This window comes from Oryctolagus cuniculus, chromosome 10 (assembly GCF_051225735.1).
Source record: "Oryctolagus cuniculus isolate XC-2025 breed Fujian yellow rabbit chromosome 10, ASM5122573v1, whole genome shotgun sequence".
In the NCBI taxonomy this organism is placed as follows: Eukaryota; Metazoa; Chordata; class Mammalia; order Lagomorpha; family Leporidae; genus Oryctolagus; species Oryctolagus cuniculus.
In genome coordinates this window covers 70,483,485-70,503,411 of record NC_142876.1, presented here as the reverse complement: position 1 = coordinate 70,503,411, position 19,927 = coordinate 70,483,485, and the positions used below count along the sequence as shown (strand labels likewise).

The 19,927-nt window shown below is 48.8% G+C and overlaps 1 protein-coding gene and 1 pseudogene across 1 annotated transcript in view; one reads left to right on the top strand and one right to left on the bottom strand.

Annotated features, from left to right (window-relative positions):
- LDLRAD4 (low density lipoprotein receptor class A domain containing 4) overlaps nt 1-19,927 on the bottom strand; it is a 259,259-nt gene that overhangs the window by 213,649 nt on the left and 25,683 nt on the right. The gene's annotated exons all lie outside the window — the stretch shown is intronic.
- LOC100348570 (E3 ubiquitin-protein ligase Mdm2 pseudogene) lies at nt 211-3,035 on the top strand (annotated as a pseudogene).

The window sequence follows — 19,927 nt, the reverse complement described above, 5'->3', positions numbered from 1 at the left end:
GAGGGAGAGAGGGAGAGAGAGGGGGAGGGAGAGAGAGAGAGAGGGAGAGAGAGAGAGGGAGAGAGAGAGAGAGGGAGAGAGAGAGAGAGGGAGAGAGAGGGAGAGAGAGGGAGAGAGGGGGAGGGGGGAGAGAGAGAGAGAGAGAGAGAGAGAGAGAGAGAGAGAGAGAGAATCTTCCATCCAGTGGTTCACTTCCCAAATGGTCGCAACAGCCAGACCTGGGCCAAGTAGAAGCCAGGAGCCAGGAACTCCATTCTCGGCTCCTACATAGATGGAAGGGGCCCAAGCTCTTGGCCAGCGTCCACTGCCTTCCCAGGGGTATTAGGAGCTGGACCGGAAGCAGACCAGCCAGGATTCCAACCAGCACTCCAGTGTGGGATGCTGGCATTGCAGCAGCAGCTTATCTCACTGCCAAACAACGGCAATGTTCACGTCTTTATTGGTGGCAGTTTCCTTCGATAAGAGCATATGCACCCCTTATTCTTTATCTTACAGTGAAGTTTCAGGAGCAACAGCAACAATCAGTGTGTGATGCTCTATCCAATCTAATAACAGTTTTTAATACAGACTTTGCTATTTATATTTCTGTTTATTGTGTCTCTAATAAAGAAATCATCTTAGCTTTGTCACTTATACACATTCTGCAACCAACCCCAAATAGGCTTTCATTTAGTTTATCTTTAATTAAGATGTTAAAAAGACATTCTGTGCTCTGCCTCTTTTAAAGGGTCTCAATACTGCATGTGTCTTGTTTGTTTGTTTGTTTGTTCGTTTTCATTATAAATCATCAAGTGTGGTAGGCAGTTAACAAGGGACAAAAGTTGTTTCTCCTTGGAAAGTGCATGCAGAACACCACAGAGATTCTCACCCACTTATTTATTTATCTGAAAGGCAGAGTGATACAGAGAGCTCTTCCACCCTCTGGTTTACTCCCCAAATTTCAGCAATAGCCAGGGCTGGGCCAGGCTGAAACCAGGAACCTGGAACTACATAAATACTTCAGAATAAATGTTGACTGAATAAGCAAATGCTTCTGAAATTACTTTACGGGCTGGCCAGTGGTGCCAGCAAACTACAGTCCACAATGCCTATTCATTAGCTGTTCAAAACTTTGCACCTGACCCACCAAAGGTGGTTTATGTACCTCCAGATGCAATGTACAAAATATAGGTCATTTGAAAACTGAGCATATAGGTCTGCCCTGGAGCCCGGGCTGGAGGCCACATGGACCGGGGGCGGTGAGGCCGCTGGCAGTCTCCCAGCAGGGGGCCAGGATGAGAAACAGGTGCCTGTCGGCTTGCCTGTCTGAACACAATGCCAAGTCTGGGCGAGATTGGGCTGGTTCTGCCGGCAGGTCAACTCAGCTTTTCCTAACAGTCTGGTCAAGTTCGGACACATTCTGAGTCTGTAGTTAAGGGAGTTAAGTCCTGACTTGTCTCCAGCTGGGGGCATTTAAACCTTGACTTTTCCCAGCTGCACTCACTGGCGAAAGGAGATAGATAGGGGGTGGTCATAGCAGTACAGTAGGTGTTCTGGGCTGATCCAGGTAAATATGCAGCACCAATATGTCTCTGTCCACTGACGATGCTGTAAGCACCTCACAGGTTCCAGCTTCAGAACAAGAGACCCTGGTTAGACCAAAGCCATTGCCTCTGCTGTTGCTAACATCTGTTGGTGCGCAAAAAGACACTTACATCATGAAAGAGGTTCCACTTTATCTTGGCCAGTACATTATGACTAAGCGATTGTATGATGAGAAGCAACAACATATTGTGTATTGTTCAAATGGTCTTCTTGGAGATCTGTTTGGAGTGACAAGCTTCTCTGTGAAAGAGCACAGAACCATCCGACTCAGGGACATCTGCGAGTGAGAACAGGTGTCACCGTGAAGGTGGGAATGATCAAAGGGACCCTGGTCAAGAGTGCAGGCAGAGACACCTTCATCTGCAAGTATGGTTTCTAGACCAACTACCTTAGCTAGAGGGAGATCAATTAGTGAGACAGAAGAAAATCCAGATGAGTTATCTGGTGAACAGCAAAGAAAGCGCCACACATCGGAGAGCATTTCCCCTTCCTTTGATGAAAGCCGGGCTCCGTGCGTAGAAGGGAGATGCGCTGTCAAAGAAGCAGTGGCAGTGAGTCGACAGACACCATCAAATCTGGATCTTGATGATGGTGTCCGTGAACACGCGGGTGACTGCCTGGCAGGATTCAGGTTCTGATGTGTTTAGTGCAGAATCTGAGGTTGAATCCCTAGATCCAGAAGATTACAGCCTTAGTGAAGAAGGAGAAGAACTCTCAGACGAAGATGATGAGGTCTATCGAGTTACTGTGTATCAGGCAGGGGAGAGTGAGACAGATTCATTCGAAGAAGATCCTGAAATTTCCTTAGCTGACTATTGGAAGTGAACTCCATGCAATGAAATGAACACTCCCCTTCCACCACATCGCAACAGATGTCGGGCCCTCCGTGAGAACTGGCTTCCTGAAGACAAGGGGAAAGACAAAGGGGGAATCCCCGAGAAAGCCGAACTAGGAAACTCAACACACACAGAAGGCTTTGATGTTCCTGATTGTAAAAAAAATTACCGCCGATGATTCCAGAGAGACATGTACTGGGGCAAATGATGATAAAAGCACACAAGCCTCTCAGTCACAACGAAGTGAGGACTTTTCTCAGCCGTCAACCTCTAACAGCATTATTTATAGCAGCCAAGAAGATGTCACAGAGTTTGAGAGGGAAGAAACACAAGAGGTATGGAATCTAACATTCCCCTCAATGCTGCTGAACCTTGTGTGATTTGCCAAGGCCGACCTAAAAATGGTTGCACTGTTCATGGCCAAACAGGACACCTGATGCCATGCTTCACATGTGCCAAAAAGCTAAAGAAAAGGAACAAGCCCTGCCCAGTATGTAGACGACCAATTGAAATGGTTGTGTTAACTTATTTCAACTGGTTGACCTGTCCACAGTCATAGAATTACATATTTCTTTTTTTATTCTTTTTTTATAAATATAAATTTTCAAAGTACAGCTTTTGGATCACAGTGGCTTCCACCCCCCCATAACTTCCCTCCCACCCGCAACCCTCCCATCTCCCGCTCCCTCTCCCATTCCATTCACATCAAGATTCATTTTCAATTCTCTTTATATACAGAAAATCAATTTAGTATATATTAAGTAAAGATTTCAACAGTTTGCACCCACACAGACATACAAAGTGTAAAATACTGTTTGAGTACTAGTTATAGCATTAATTCACATTGTACAACACATTAAGGACAGAGATCCCACATGGAGAGTAAGTGCACAGTGACTCCTGTTGTTGATTTAACAATTGACACTCTTGTTTATGGCATCAGTAATCACCCTACGCTCTTGTCATGAGTTGCCAAGGCTATGGAAGCTTTTTGAGTTCACCAACTCCTATCTTTTTTTTTTTTTTTTTTTTTTTTTTGACAGGCAGAGTGGACAGTGAGAGAGAGAGACAGAGAGAAAGGTCTTCCTTTGCCGTTGGTTCACCCTCCAATGGCCGCCGCGGCCGGCGCGCTGCGGCCGGCGCACCGCGCTGATCCGATGGCAGGAGCCAGGAGCCAGGTGCTTTTCCTGGTCTCCCATGGGGTGCAGGGCCCAAGCACCTGGGCCATCCTCCACTGCACTCCCTGGCCACAGCAGAGGGCTGGCTTGGAAGAGGGACAACCGGGACAGAATCCGGCGCCCCGACCGGGACTAGAACCCGGTGTGCCGGCGCCGCTAGACGGAGGATTAGCCTAGTGAGCCGCGGCGCCGGCCACCAACTCCTATCTTAATTAGACAAAGTCATAGTCAAAGTGGAAGTTCTCTCCTCCCTTAAGAGAAAGGAACCTCCTTCTTTGATGGCCCGTTCTTTCTACTGGGATCTCACTCACAGAGATCTTTCATTTAGTTTAGTTTTTTTTTTTTTTTTTGCCAGAGTATCTTGGCTTTCCATGCCTAAAATACTCTCATGGGCTTTTTAGCCAGATCCGAATGCCTTAAGGGCTGATTCTGAGGCCAGAGTGCTGTTTAGGACATCTGCCATTCTATGAGTCTGCTGTGTATTCCACTTCCCATGTTGGATCATTCTCTCCTTTTTAATTATATCAGTTAGTACTAGTAGACACTAGTCTTTTTTATGTAATTCCTTTGACTCTTAATCATATATTTCTAACTATAAAGCCCTAAAAATTTAGACAACATGAGATCTATCTTTATCTACATATATCAAAGTGAGATCTATTTTTATTTACATATATCAAAGTGAGGCATTGTCTCAGTCCACATACATTGCTCCTTAATGGTGTAACTTAACTCTGGGAGGGGGAAAGTGAATATTTACTTTTTCAAAGGAAAATTTCACTTTGTTCCATTTTATATTTGGGTTTTAATGTGATTTGTGTTGAATAAATGACTATGGCTCGTCCTTTACCCTTACTCTTGACTTTAAATAGTTGCCACTTTCTCCTAAATGTAAATGAAAGTTTCTTTTTTTTATTTTTTTTTTTATTTTTGACAGGCAGAGTGGACAGTGAGAGAGAGAGACAGACAGAAAGGTCTTCCTTTGCCGTTGGTTCACCCTCCAATGGCCGCCGCGGCTGGCACGCTGTGGCCGGCACACCGCGCTGATCCGATGGCAGGAGCCAGGTACTTCTCCTGGTCTCCCATGGGGTGCAGGGCCCAAGCACTTGGGCCATCCTGCACTGCACTCCCTGGCCACAGCAGAGAGCTGGCCTGGAAGAGGGGCAACCAGGACAGAATCCGGTAGCCCGACCGGGACTAGAACCCGGTGTGCCGGCGCCGCAAGGCGGAGGATTAGGCTAGTGAGCCGTGGCGCCGGCCGAAAGTTTCTTATTAAAAAAAAAAATAGATCTATAAATAGGACACTGAAATGTAGATTTAGTATCTTTTGTGTAAGGAGAGAAAATATTTGTGAAAGATTTAATATTTAAATTCTGAACACTCTTAAATCATCAGAGCCTTAGTTTTTCTACTCTCAGAACTTAAAATACTTTTTCCAGGTAAAGAGGTTGGTAGCTACATTTGGTGCTCTGTAAATGAAAAATGTTCTTAGTCTTTGCAGTGTAACTTTGTGGTAAGGAGCAGTTGTGGTAATGATGTTAGTTGAGAAAACAGCCCTCATTCACCGACACACAAAACTTTCTAAGCCTCTGCAGTAGACTCTGTGATTGTTCTGGGTAAGCAGGTGCATCAGGCCTTTTCCACACTCACATTCAGCATTTAGTGGGCTCTCTTGTTTCCCCTAGATTGGAAAGAAGTCTGAGACACATTTGAATGATCTTCTTGGGCTGGGGTACATGCTTCCTGGCAGTTGCCTAGGTTTCAGACCTTTGCTCGATGCCAGTTTTACAAACTAGTGAATTCCAAAATTTGGTAAACAGAACTATTCATTTTAAAGCCAGCTGGAGGGACGGCGCTGTGACGTAGTGGATAAAGCCACTGCCCGCAGTGCCGGGATCCCATATAGGCGCCATTTTGAGTCCTGGCTGCTCCACTTCTGATCCAGCTCTCTGCTGTGGCCTGGGAAAGCAGTAGAAGATGGCCCAAGTCCTTGATCCCCTGCACCTGCGTGGGAGACCAGGAAGAAGGCTTTGGATTGGTGCAACTCCGGCTGTTGAGGCCAACTGGGGAGTGAACCAGCAGATCGAAGACCTCTCTCTCTGCCTCTCCTTCTCTCTCTGTGTAACTCTGACTTTCAAATAAATAAATAAATCTTTAGAAAAAAACTGGCTGGAAATGTTGTAATTTTTAAGTTACGCAGAAGTTATTCATTATGTTCCTTCTAAGAATGACAGGGTCAGAACACGGGATTATAACATCTCTCTCAGACTGTGTGGACTAACTTATTATGGTTAAGTATGAGTCTCCACCAAATATTCAAAGTAACTATTGACTTAAGATCCCAGTGTTTTTCTCCCATATATGTGACAGTTGTGCAGATTCAGACGAGGGCAATAAAACCAACTGAACTAAGTTTGAGAACTGAGGGAAAATCTGTACAGCTGATTACTAACAGAACGTTGTTGGTATAAACTTTATTAACAGAAGTCACATTCATCATGACTTACATGTGCATATCTAAATAGGAGGCAAACAACCAGCAGTATTTTATCTTTAAAAAGCTTGATTAATATGTGATTTGTAATTCTTCAGCTAGAGCTGTATACGGTCACTCTGAGAGTTGGTGGTACAAACGAGGTGCTAGATGGTATTTGTTAGGATATACCTATGCGACAGCTGCTATCCACGTAACATTCAGCTCTGCACATGGAGTCGCTCTGTGTGCTTCTGGATTACCAGTGTAGTCTAGATTGTCTAAATATTATTTACTGATTTACAAATAAATGACTTATTAAATGTTTAAAAAAAGGAAAGAAAGAAAACTGAGCATATGAACTTGAGGACAGTGTCTACAATGGAATGAAGACCCAGAGACCCTGAGAGATGAGGCCGGAGATACAGGAACACAAGGAGACTCCAGGACAGCAATGAGACAAGCAGTTTAAAGCCCCATCAGACAAGAAAGATGATCTGGAATAGGCCTGGCAAGAAATCTCAGTGTCTCAGGGCTGAGTAAGACAGAATCACAGACACATGTGGGCTCCTAGAATCACGCGAGACTTGCAACAGACAGCACTGAGCTAGGCCCCAGAGGCAAGTGCACAGGCAGGCACTGCAGGTGTGTTTGGCAGGTCTGTGCAGCTCCAGTGCCAGGGGACAGGGGGCACAAAGGGCCTACTTCAGGCACCTCAGGTGCCCTCCACAGCCAGGGTTGGGCTGGCAGTTAGAAGAGAACCTGACTGTGGAAGAGACTACAGAAGGAGAAGGGACCCAGCATGCGAGGGCCTCCACGAGGAGCTGAGGTGCCCCCGCCATTCATGTGGGAGACCTGGATTGAGCGCCTGGCTCCTGGCTTTGGCTTCCTGACCACTGTGGGCATTTGGGGGAGAGAATTGACAGGTGGGAGCAGGTGTGCTTTCTCTCTCTCTCTCTCTCTCTCTCTCTCTGTTCCTCAAATAAATAAACAAAATGTTTAAAAAAGAAATACTGACAACTCCAGGTCACCATAATGGGGGCGTTATTATGCACTTGGAAATATATCAAACCATAAAATCACTGCAAATAGTATATGTTCAAATAAATAAAGAGACGAGTTTGGAGCATTGCACCAAGTGGAACAAATCATTTGGTTTTTCTTAACACCTTATTCCTACAATGATTTGTGTGTGTGTGTGCAGAGCTTGTAAATTATGACAGGTAAACTTGAGAGGGAAGCAATCAATTTATGCAAATATCTTCTTAAAACACTTTTCCCAGCTTTCAGATCTTGGCCAGATTTTGACATGGTCTATTGCTTTGCACTCAGACGTGAACTATGGAAGCTTCAGCTACAAGCCATTCCCCATTCAGAACTGTCTGCCTTCATGTCTCTAATGCAACAATTAATCCGTGCGGCAGTGGAGCACAATGGTGAGGGTCGCGTTGCTCTAAGACTGCCCCAATTTTTTTTTTTTTTTTGACAGGCAGAGTTAGACAGTGAGAGAGAGACAGAGAGAAAGGTCTCCTTCCATTGGTTCACCCCGCAAATGGCCACTATGGCCGGTGTGCTGAGCCGATCTGAAGCCAGGAGCCAGGTGCTTCTCCTGGTCTCCTATGCGGGTGCAGGGCCCAAGCACTTGGGTCATCCTCCACTGCACTCCCGGGCCACGGCAGAGAGCTGGACTGGAAGAGGAGCATCCAGGACAGAATCGGGTGCCCCAACCGGGACTAGAACCCAGGGTGCCAGCACCACAGGCGGAGGATTAGCCTAGTGAGCCACAGCACCGGCCATCTAAGACTGCCTCAATTTTGTTTTGTTTTGTTTTGTTTCATTTGAAAAAGATCTTCCTTTTTCCATTGGTTCACCCCTACAAATGGCCACCATGGCCAGCACACCACACCACACCGATCCGAAGCCAGGAGCCAGGTGCTTCCTCCTGGTCTCCCATGCAGGTGCAGGGCCCAAGCACTTGGGCCATCCTCCACTGCCTTCCCGGGCCACAGCAGAGAGCTGGACTGGAAGAGGAGCAACCGGGACAGAATCTGGCGCCCCAACTGGGACTGGAATCCAGGGTACCGGCACTGCAGGCAGAGGATTAGCCCAGTGAGCCGCGGCACCGGCCAGACTGCCTCAATTTTGAAGCATGGCTCCACTACTTATTAGCTGTGCAATACTGAGCAAGTCACTTAGCCTCTCTGTGTTTCAGCTCCTTAAGCTACAAAAAGATGTTAGAATTAGTACGTTCCTCCTATGACTGCTGTGAGAATTAATTGAAATAAATAAATAGAAAGCACCAGGAATGGTATGGTATAGACAGTTCTATATAAGTGTATGTTATAATTACTGGTATGTTCAACTATAACAAATGTTTTCCCCTTTATTAAGAGTTTTGTATTATCCATATCTTCTACCCCTTTGCATTTAGAATAGCTTTTGTTGTTATTGTTACAGTAAAAAATGTTTTTTTTAAAAGATATATTTTATTTATTTAAAAGTCAGAGTTACAGAGAGAGGCAGAGGCAGAGATAGAGGTCAGCCATCTACGGGCTCACTCCCCAAATGGTGGCAGCAGCAGGAGCTGAGCCGATCTGAAATAAGGAGCCAGGAGCTTCCTCTGAGTCTCCCACATGGCTGCAGGGGCCCAAGGACTTGGGCCATCCTCTACTGCTTTCCCAGGCAAATATGCTGGGAGCTGGATCAGAAGTGGTGCAGCCAGGACTTGAAACGGCACCCATATGGGATGCTGGTGCTGCAGGTTGGGGCTTTAACAAACTGCAGAGCTACAGCGCCGGCCCCAGTAAAGAACATTTTTGCAAACAGGAAATAAAAGCTTGCTGGATAAGTGAGTGAATGGATGCCTGTGTTACTGACTACAGGCACAGATGGTTTAGGGGGGCAGCATCCCGCCAGGAAATCCAGGCGTCGGAGGCAGACAGACCTCCTTGAGCTGTTGTCTAATTAAAACCACTGATCTCTGATGAGGCCTCTTTTCATTATTTGTCCAGGCGGTACGGGTATGATAATGAGCTCTGCTGATCTCATGCATCAAATGAGATAATGGACTCATGGGTGAAGGTGGAACCACAAACCGCTAAAAACCAAGTTACCGTTGTCATTGGAAAACCAAACCAGGGCTTCCACAGGTGATCATGCTGGGATAATCCCATTCAGCCCAACTGAGAGAAAGCAAGCACTGAAGGGAACCACGCTGCTGCTACTCCGGCTGGTAAAGCCGGCGGCCACACACGTTCCAGTGGTAACTGCACAGAGGCTTCCCAACAGGCCCCCAGCAGGCACCTCTGGGAGGCCATGCCAGGGCCCATTTTACCAAGGAGAGGCTGAGGACGAGGCCCTACCAGTTCAGGACAGCCAGCGGCCAGGCCCACCTCCGAGGGTCAGGGCTCCAGGCTGCAGTACGGGCTCTGCTTTAGGTGCTTGTGTGGCTGGAAACTCTCAGGACTGCAGGGAAAGTGAGGAGATGGAGCCAGAACACGCTGCTGATGCTCCTCGCCTCACACTCAGCCTTCGACGGCACTCAGCATCAGCACCCTAGTTCTGTCCTGAAGGGCACCCACAGCATTGCCTGTCTCAGCTCACAGCCCTGCTTGCCTGGACACCGCCCTCCTGCTCCTACTCCGCCTCCTTTATCGCTCCTTCCATCACCGCAAAGAATCACACCCTCTCACCAGCCCATGTGGGTGCCGGTTCTAGTCCCTGCTGCTCTTCTTCCAGTCCAGCTCTCTGCTATGGCCTAAGAAAGCAGTAGAAGATGGCCTAAGTCCTTGGGCCCCTGCACCCACATGGGAGACCAGGAAGAAGCTCCTGGCTCCTGGCTTTGGATTGGTACAGCTCTGGCCGATGCAGCCATCTGAGGAGTGAACCAGTGAATGGAAGACCTCTCTCTCTCTCTCTCTCTCTTGCTTGCTCTCTCTCCCTGCCTCTCTGTAACTCTGTCATTCAAATAAATGAAATAAATCTTAAAAAAAAAAAAAAAGGACACTGTTCAGGATGCCTGCATCCTATGTCAGAGTGACTGGTTTGAGTTTCAACTCTTTCCTTCCTCCCTCCCTCCCCCCTCCCTCCCTCTCTCCCTCCCTCCCTCCTTCTTTGTTAAGATTTATTCATCTATTTGAAAGCTACATCCAGAGACAGAAGAGACAGGGAAAGAGAGAGATCTTCCATCCCCTGGTTTACTTCCCAGATGGCCACAACAGCAGGGCCTGGGCCAGGCCAAAGTCCGGACCTGGGAGCCTCTTCCAGGTCTCCCACACGGGTGGCAGGAGCCCGTCCTCTATGCTCTTCCAGGCCATTAGCAAGGCAACTCCTCCTCTTCAGCCCGGCCTCCTGCTCGCGTGCATCCTGGGAAGCAACAGATGATGGCTCACGTACTTGGGTCCCTGCCACCCACGTAGGAGTCCTGGATTGAGTTCCCAGCTCCAGCTTCAGCTCTGCTCATCCATGCCTGTTGCTGGCATTTGGGGAGTGGCACAGTGGATGGGTGATCTCTCTCCATCTGTCTATGTCTCTCTGCTTCTCAAATAAAATGAATACGAACAAAAGTCTGAAAGACAGAGAGATGGGTAGTAGACTCAAGTGACCTTTCTCTGGCTGGTTATTCTTCCCAGCCAGTGGGGTTGGTGCCATCTTCTACTGCTTTCCCAGGCCGTAGCATAGAGCTGGACTGGAAGAGCAGCAGCCAGGACTAGAACCAGTGCCCATATAGGATGCTGGCGCTTCAGGCCAGGGCGTTAACCTGCTGCGCCACAGCACCAGCCCCATCCGAACAGTGTCTTAAGCACTGCACCAAATGCCCACCCCCTACTGCCCATCTGAATAGGCACATGCAAATGATAGATTTCCTCAGGTCACTGAGAGACTGCCTATGTTTGGGAAATCTGAGTAATCTCTTGGTAGAAAAGGAAACAATGTTCCAAGAGGAATCACCATCACTGCTGAGACCCCAGGTTCTACCTTTTTCTACCCCAGAGACCTCTGTGCAAGGGATGTCCCCCACACATCTCTTCTCCAGTTTGAAGCACAGGCACATTTCAATTATCCATGGTCATAGATGAAATTAGTAGCAAAGGTGATCCCCTCAAAAACCCTTTGCCCAGGCTTTGCAGGGAGTGTGTGGATGTCCCTTTGCACAGAGATGTGGCTGACACTAGGGAGGTGACTTCCCAGTGCATGATGAGGCCACGCTGAGAAAGTCCACACTGCCCACAGGCTCCCTCCTGCCATGACCTCACCCAACACTGCCGATGCGGACAGAGCAAGGGCAGGTGTCTGAAAGCCGCCTCCTGCCTGCCCACCTCTCCTCCCCCATTCTGGTCCCCAGGACATAATGAGGCCTTCTGGTTTACTGCACCTCCTGTTGGGCTGCAGGAAACACAAAAAACACAGAAATAAGTAGGCAATGTCACACGGTGTCAATGGGGACTGCATCGCATTTCCCAGTTAATCACACAATTAGGAAACTGAAACCCGAAGCCCCTCAGAGAAATGCAAGTTCCACAGCCTGGTGGGGAGCACGCTCAGGAACCAAGTCCCGCCTGCCCTCTGATCTCTCAGTGACAGTGACAATGATGTTGGCTGTGCAAGGTACTGAACTGGACGTGCACTGGCACATTTAATCCACTGAGGTGGTTGGCACATTTAATCCACTGAGGTGGTTGTCAATGACTCTACCCCACCAAGACAGAACGAAACCGGCTCCACGAGGCCACAAGACGTGCTGAAAACAATGACACCAGGGACGCTGGAGAGGCTGTCTCAGCTTTGCTCAGCTCCAAGGCCCATCCGCCCGGGAGACAGCCCAACCTGCTCATCTCCAGATTTCTCTGTGGCTGTCGCAGAACCAGGCCTCAGGGAGGTATCCAGTCTGAATCTGCCGGACGCAGGGCAGCCGACCGTACAGTCCACTCTCGTCTGAGAGAAGACACGCAGCACACCAGCAGAGCAACACCATCCGTTCATTGCATGACCTTGGACGCGGCTAGAAAAGTGGACACTCTTGCATAACGATCTGATCCTGCTGAGAGTTTTTCACATGCTAACTGTGTTCCTTCATAGACTCCAGATATACAGGGAAGATGTTCGGTGCAGCACTTAAGACACCACTCCGGACATCTGCATTCATATCTGAGTGCCTGGTTCAAGGCCTGGCTCCTCGATTTTTGATCCAGCTTCCCGCAACTGCATACCCTGGGCGGCCAGCAGATGCCTCATGTGCTTGGTCCCCTGGCACCCATGTGGGGGACCCAGGATCCTGGGTCCTGGCTTCAGTCTGGGTGAGTGCTGGCTTTTGCAGGCATTTAGGCATTTGAGGAGTGAACCGCAGATGAAAGATCTCTCTATATATCTCTGACTTTCAAATAAAACAAAAATAAATAAATAAAATTACAAAAATATACAAAATATCTTGGAAAAACTTACTAAATAATGCAAATTGTAACACAGCAAACTTTAGGGCGCAGTGAACACTGGGTATCCAGTGTGGGTCAGATGACTGAACACATTTCCCAGATCTCTAAAGACATAATTTCTGTACTCTATCAGAGACACCGTCCCTTTTCCCAAGTTACATTTTCCCTGCTGCTTCCTGTAAAAGGCCTTGTTCTTGAAAAATGACTGCAAGTTCCTGGTCACAGACCTGAGGCATCTGATGCAGTGTTAACGCACCACACAGGACACTTGCATCCCCCATCAGAGTGCCTGGATTGAGCGCCGCCTCCACTTCTGATCCACCTTCCTGCTAACGTGCATCATGGAAAGCAGCAGGTGATGGCTCAGGTACTGGGGCCCCTGCTACACATGCAGGAGACCCACACTGAGTCCCTGGCTTCTGGCTTTGGCCCGGCCCAGCCCCAGCTGTTGCAGGCATTTGGAGAATAAACTGGTAGATGGAAGATCTCTTCCCCAACTCCCTCCAACCTTTCAAAAATTAATTAATCAATTTTTAAAACTCCTTCCTTCGGCCGGCACCGTGGCTCACTAGGCTAATCCTCTGCCTCACGGCGCCGGCACACTGGGTTCTAGTCCCGGTCGAGGCGCCGGATTCTGTCCCGGTTGCCCCTCTTCCAGGCCAGCTCTCTGCTGTGGCCAGGGAGTGCAGTGGAGGATGGCCCAAGTCCTTGGGCCCTGCACCCCATGGGAGACCAGGATAAGTACCTGGCTCCTGTCATCGGATCAGCGCGGTGCACCGGCCACAGCGCGCCAGCCGCGGCGGTCATTGGAGGGTGAACCAATGGCAAAGGAAGACCTTTCTCTCTGTCTCTCTCTCTCACTATCCACTCTGCCTGTCAAAAAAAAAAAAAAATTAAAAAAAAAAACTCCCTCCTTCACTGCTTAAGTTCTATGGGAAGGAGAGTGCCTTTGCTACAGAAAATGCAAACATATCACTGGGTTCCAGCCTCCCTTGCAGCTACAGTGCAATCCAGTGACCCAAGTCCCAAGCTGGTGTACCACCTGGGGCTTGACCTAGAGCTAGAGATATGAGATAGCAAGGGTCACGAGGAGCCCTTGCTGCTGGCCGTGTCTGCCGTTTGCATGACGAGTCCTGACCGATGCACAGCCTTGACGTGACCCGGCCCTGTCACACAGGCCACTGTCGCCATCTGCCAGAAGGAAACAGCACTTCTGGGAAAGATGAGGGGAGGGACCGATCACGGTCTTCCTTCGGTTAGCTCAGTTCCCAGATGACGAAAGCAAAAACCGAGGAGTTTCCCGGAGCAAAGCAATCAACCACATGAGGCTGCGTGAATGGGGACGTGGAGTGCTCACCTGTTCATTTATGGAGTGCTATAACTGCTGGAAGCTATTCTGCACACCTGGGATAGAGCAACGGGAAGACAACAGTGAATGCCTTCAAAGTAAACAGATCATCGGTGCACAACCGTAACTACGTAACTGGTTAAGTCTGCCCGCCTGCTAGAATGGAGGTCCATGAAGTCAGGGACCCATCTGTCCAATCGCTGCTCTCTCCCCACTTCCTCAGGTACCCAGCCCATCACTGGCACTCACTCAGTGTTGCATGAATAGATGTGAGGATGAATGAACTGAGTTTGTTCAAATGGGAACACCATGGTGCATCCTATAATAAAGGGCAGAGGCCGAGTCGTGGCCTGGGAGACCACAGTGCGGCACAGTGTGGGAGCAGTGGGCAGATGGAGTCCAAGTGCGAGGAAGATACAGGCACTGCAGTAACCGAGGCAGGGCTGTGCACAGATCAGATACTGGCAGGGAACTAGAAAGCTACCTGAGCCACACTAACTTAAGAACTTGGCCGACTTCGGGTGAGGTCTAGGGTCTCCTAGTGACAACCGAAACAGAAACATACTGGTCACTGGCCTATGAAAGCACCTGAAATACCTGCTCTGGAAGTCAATGCGTCTTCAGGAGACCCGTATGTATGTTTGTTTTTTAAAAAAAATCAGGTATTGAGACCGACACTGTGGCACAGAGGGTTAACGCCCTGGCCTGAAGCGCCGGCATCCTATATGGGCGCCAGTTCTAGTCCCGGTTGCTCCTATTCCAGTCCAGCTCTCTGCTGTGGCCCAGGATAGCAGTAGAAGATGGCCCAAGTCCTTAGGCCCCTGTACCCACGTGGGAGACCCAAAAGAAGCTCCTGGCTCCTGGCTTCGGATCAGCACAGCTCCAGCGGTTGTGGCCATCTGGGGAGTGAATCAGCAGATGGAAGACCTCTCTCTCTGCCTCTATCTCTCTCTGTAACTCTTTCAAATAAATAAAATAAATCTTTAAAAAAATCAGGTATTTTACATGGAAGCAGTAACATACTAGTTGCTGTGATATAAACAAGGTTTGCCTCCTGATTTCATGCAGATGTTAAAGCTCAGTCGTAAGTGAATTATACTAAGGTAGAAATAATCCAACTATGGTGATGAGAGGTGGAGCCCAGTGGGAGGTCCTCAGATCACTGGGAGCATGCTGTCACAAGACAGTTCTTCTCAGAGACTCAGTTATAAAATCCCAAGTTGGGGCCAGCCTGTGTGTGTGTGTGTGTGTGTGTCCTGGTGTACCATATGATCCTTCCTCCACCCACACTCCCTCTGCCCCCTGGGGCTCTTCCCACAAGAATGCCATTACCAGATGATGAACCAATGGGACTGCCCCATCGTGGACTGTAAGCCTCCAACATAAACCTCTTTTCTTCATAAGTAGCTCGTTTCAGGCATTTCATTATAGTAACCAAAAAAATACTGTGTTAGTCATGCTTTAATCAAGTACTAGGCATTTGTTTTGTCAAAACTGTGATGTAAGGGGACTAATGAAGATTTTCCAGCTTTTGAAGGAGTCTGCATGGATTTTCTTGGAGTAGTGCAGTGCATCCTTCTGTGCAGCCATGAGGCTGTGACCCACAGGGTGTGTCCCACCGGGTGTGTCTCACAGCTGGAGGGGCAGCTGCTGTGCTCCACAAGATCTATCCCTGCACTGGGAGCTGAGGCTCCACCTCCCAGGAGTTACCAGTCGTCCATCAGAATCAAGCTAGCCTTCTGGAAATAGAGCTTTCAGGAATAAGGGAAAAAAAGGCTGAACAGTTTGATGAATTTTTCTAGCATCTGATTTAACGGGCCTCACCTCATCGTTTGTGAGGCTACCACTCACAAGCACATCTGGTGGGGCACTTCCAGACCGTACATTTCCAAGTCCAGGAGGAACCTCTGGCTGTAAGTTCAGCCTTCCTGTGTGCTAGTCCTCCATCCACTAATGCAGATTAGGTGTGGCCGTATAAACGACAGCAAAATTGTGTGTCAATTAAAAACCCATAATTTTCTTATTGTAACATCATATTCTGAGATAATCTTGGGCTCACGGAAGGAGTTGCAAAAATACTCTAGTTCCTGTGTATCCTTTATTTTTCTTTGACAGAGTTAGACAGTGAGAGAGAGAGACAGAGAGAAAGGTCTTCCTTTCCGTTGGTTCACTCCCCAAATGGCTGCTACAGCCAGCGCTGCGCTGATCCAAAGCCAGGAGCCAGGTGCTTCTTCCTGGTCTCCCATGGGGTGCAGGGCCCATGCACTTGGGCCATCCTCCACTGCCTTCCCAGACCATAGCAGAGAGCTGGCCTGGAAGAGGAGCAGTTGGGATTAGAACCTGGCGCCCATATGGGATGCCGGCGCCGCAGGCGGAGGATTAACCAAGTGAGTCACGGTGCCAGCCCCAAGCTCCTGTGTATCTTTAACACTAACCCCCCTTAGTGTTAGCATCCGACAGCCACAGTACAATCATAGCAACTAAGAAACTGACGTGGGCGTAACACTACTACCCAGACCACCGGCACTGGACTTGCCCAGTTTCTCTCGGTGGCCTGCCTGCCTGCCTGTAGTGCAGATCCAGCGCAGGATCCCACGGTGCCTTCAGTTGCTCCACCTCCCTAGTCTCCCGCGTGCTCCAACAGGCCTTTCCTTGTCATTCAGGTCTTTGACCCTGGTGAAAAGTACTGGCCCGGTATTTTGTAGAGTGTCCTTCTGTCTGCGCTTAGTGAAGAGCCTTGGGCTTTGATGACTCGGTGCCTCACTGGGGAGGAAAGCTCAGTGCGAGGAACCCCTCTCAGTGCTCCAGGGGCACAGACACAGACTCATCACGGATGACACTGACCTGAGGGTCCAGGTCAACCAGGTTCCTGCACTCTAAGCCTTTGCTATCTGTAATTAATCAACATTTTTATTTGGTGAGCGTCTTAGGGACCATTCAAATACTGTTTCTCTGTAACTGTCACTGACTAATTTTAACACCCAGTAAGAGATCTTCCCTACAGCAATTATTACTAGGTGAGTATTATTACTCATGGTGAGTCTATTTCCCTCAATTATTCTACGCATTAACTGGAATTATTCTGTAAGAAGAGTTTTCCCTTCTCCTCCACGCTAATGCTTTTATTCCTATGAACGGCTCGAGCTGGCCCTAATCCAAGAATGAAAGAGTCCATTAAGAATTAGTTGAGAGAATATTCACGCTGTAATACATAATGCAAAAACCTGCATACGTTCTATAACTAAACGATAAAAAGTGGTTGCAGACAGAGACTATTAAGAATGTAAGTTCCATATATGATACAATAGGTTAACAGTCTGACCTATCAATAGCTTAAAGTCTTCCTGTGTGTATTAGCAATAAATAAAAGGCACGGTTATTTAATAATCTATAGGCAGAGTAACCACACACGACGTGAAGAAAAATCATCTCTAGCCAAGGAGAGATCCCTGGAGGGCAATCTAGCACTTTACACAGTGTCCTTGGGGGACTAAAAGTGTTCCCTTCCCTGGGAGGAGAGGCACTGGCCTCTCTCCCCAGTCACTCACCATGGGGCAGGGTCTCAGCTGTACTGTGGAAGTGGCCCAGTTCTAAAGGTAAAGTGGCAAACAGGCAGGTGTGTGTGGTTTGGAGCAGATGTTGTGGGAGATGCCTGTATCTCACATCCAGGTGTCTAGAACTAGGTCCTGGCTCCACTTACAGTTCCAGCTTCCTGCTGATGCACACCCTGGGAGGAAGTAATGGTGGCTTCCCGGGCATCCTTGTGGGAGACACAGGTTGAACTCATGGCTCCCTGGCCCAGCTCCAGCCACTGAAGGTATGAACCAATAGATAGGAGCACTCCCTGTCTATTTATCTGTCTCTCTGCTTCTTAAGTAAATAAAAAATAAATAAATATGACAACAACCTGCAGAACATAGTCCATCATAGGCAGGCAGAATTTCACATCTCTGAACTCTCAGTGCAATGTTTTCAGAAATCTCCTCACACAGATGAATGCAATCATTACTTTCAGTAAGTACAAAAAGTAATCCATATGGTACACAATCTAGAGAAACTTTATAAAAATAAAAGAAAAGGGAAGATAAAGAAAAGGAAACAGGGGCTGGCATTGTGGTGCAGTGGGCTAAGCTGCTGCATACAATGCAAACATCCCATATGAATGCAGATTCAAGTCCTGGCTGCTTCACTTCCAATCCAGCTCACTGCTAAAGGCCTGGGAGAGCACTGGAAGATGGCTCAAGTACTTGGTCATGACACCCATGTGGGAGACCCAGATGGAGTTCCAGGCTCTTGACTTCAGCCTGGCCCAGCCCCAATTGTTGTAGACATCTGGGGACTGAACCAGCAGATGGAAGACCTCTCTCTCTCTCTCTCTCTCTCTCTCTCTCTCTGCCTTTCATATAAATAAACCTTAAAAAAAGAAATCAAAGGAAATAAAAGTGGCTAAAAGGGAGGAACCAGCTTTGTAGCATAGTGGGTTAAGCAGCCTGCAATGCCAGCATCCCATATGGGTGCTGGTTCAAGTCCTGGCTGCTCTGCTTCCAATTCAGCTCCGTGATAATGGCCTGGGAATGCAGCAGAAGATGGCCCAAATACTCAGGCCCCTGCACCCATGTGGGAGACCTGGAAGGAGTTCCCAGCTTTGGCTTGGCCTAGCCCTGGCTATAGTAGCCATCTGGGGAGTGAACTGCAGATGGAAGATTCTCTCTCTCTCTCTCTCTCTCTCTCTGTAACTCTGCTTTCAAATCAATCAATCTTACAAGGTTGGAGGGAGAAGAGGGAGTGCATAGAAAAGAAGCCTGAACTTCACAATCCAGAAGAGCTGTGAGTGAGCCGTGCACCCTCCAGGGACAGGAGTTCACCCGCTTTTACTCTTGCTGTTTCTCTTACTGCGCCACATTCAGTTGCGTCTAAAGTGACAATACCTGATCACCTGGAAGTCACAGGTGGTGAGACCGGGAAAAGCATCTGCCCCATGCTGGAAACTTCTGATCTCCTACCCCTCCATGCTATAACAGGGCCTTCCCCAGGTCACAGTCAACGGCTGTGTGTTTTCTTTTTTTGACAGGCAGAGTGGAAAGTGAGAGAGAGAGAGAGAAAGATCTTCCTTTGCCATTGGTTCACCCTCCAATGGCTGCAGCGGACGGCACATTGCGCTGATCCGAAGCCAGGAGCCAGGTGCTTCTCCTGGTCTCCCATGCAGGTGCAGGGCCCAAGCACTTGGGCCATCCTCCACTGCACTCCTGGGCCATAGCAGAGAGCTGGCCTGGAAGAGGGGCAACCGGGACAGAATCCGGCGCCCTGACCGGGACTAGAACCCGGTGTGCTGGCGCCGTAGGTGGAGGATTAGCCTATTGAGCCGCGGCGCCGGCCGGCTGTGTGTTTTCATACGCACTGCCAAATTACTCCCAGAAAAGAATGCCCTCGTTCACTCAATCATCGATGCTTACTGAGCCCCTACTCTGCGGGACGGGCTAGAATTCTTAGAGTAATGAGCACAGTGGGAACTAGTCCTGATCTCGGGAACTCGATGGGACAGACCCCTAGGAAAAGAAACTCACAAACATTACCATCAGAGACTATGGTGAGGAGGAGAAGCCAAAGTCTGCGGGCCCAGCGCCCTGACGGTACACAGGCTATGCTGGGGCCACCAGCCGGGCGCAGCCCTGCCACTGGGCCAGGCAGTGGCTCTCTGACCCCTGCCCGGTAAAAGTCTTGGATGGACTTTGCTGGCACAAATTACCCTGGGCATCAGTACCCTCAGGCGACCTGGGTACAGTGAAGCCCTCTAAGGGGACGCTGGGGTGACACTGCGCCTCGTTCACCTTTACACCTGATCACGGTGCCAACGCCAGGCTCTAAGAACACTGGGTAAGATGTACTTGTGGCAGTCACACTGTCCTCCCGGGAAAACGACATTTCCCTGTAAGCCAGATCACGCGTACGTCTCCAGGAAGAAACGGAATTGAAGGTCTGTGACCACAGGCAGACGGACCTCTCTGCGTGGTGACACCGGGAGGGCACGCGTGCTAACGTGTGCCTTCACCACAAGGGTCAGAAGGCAAAGCCTGAAT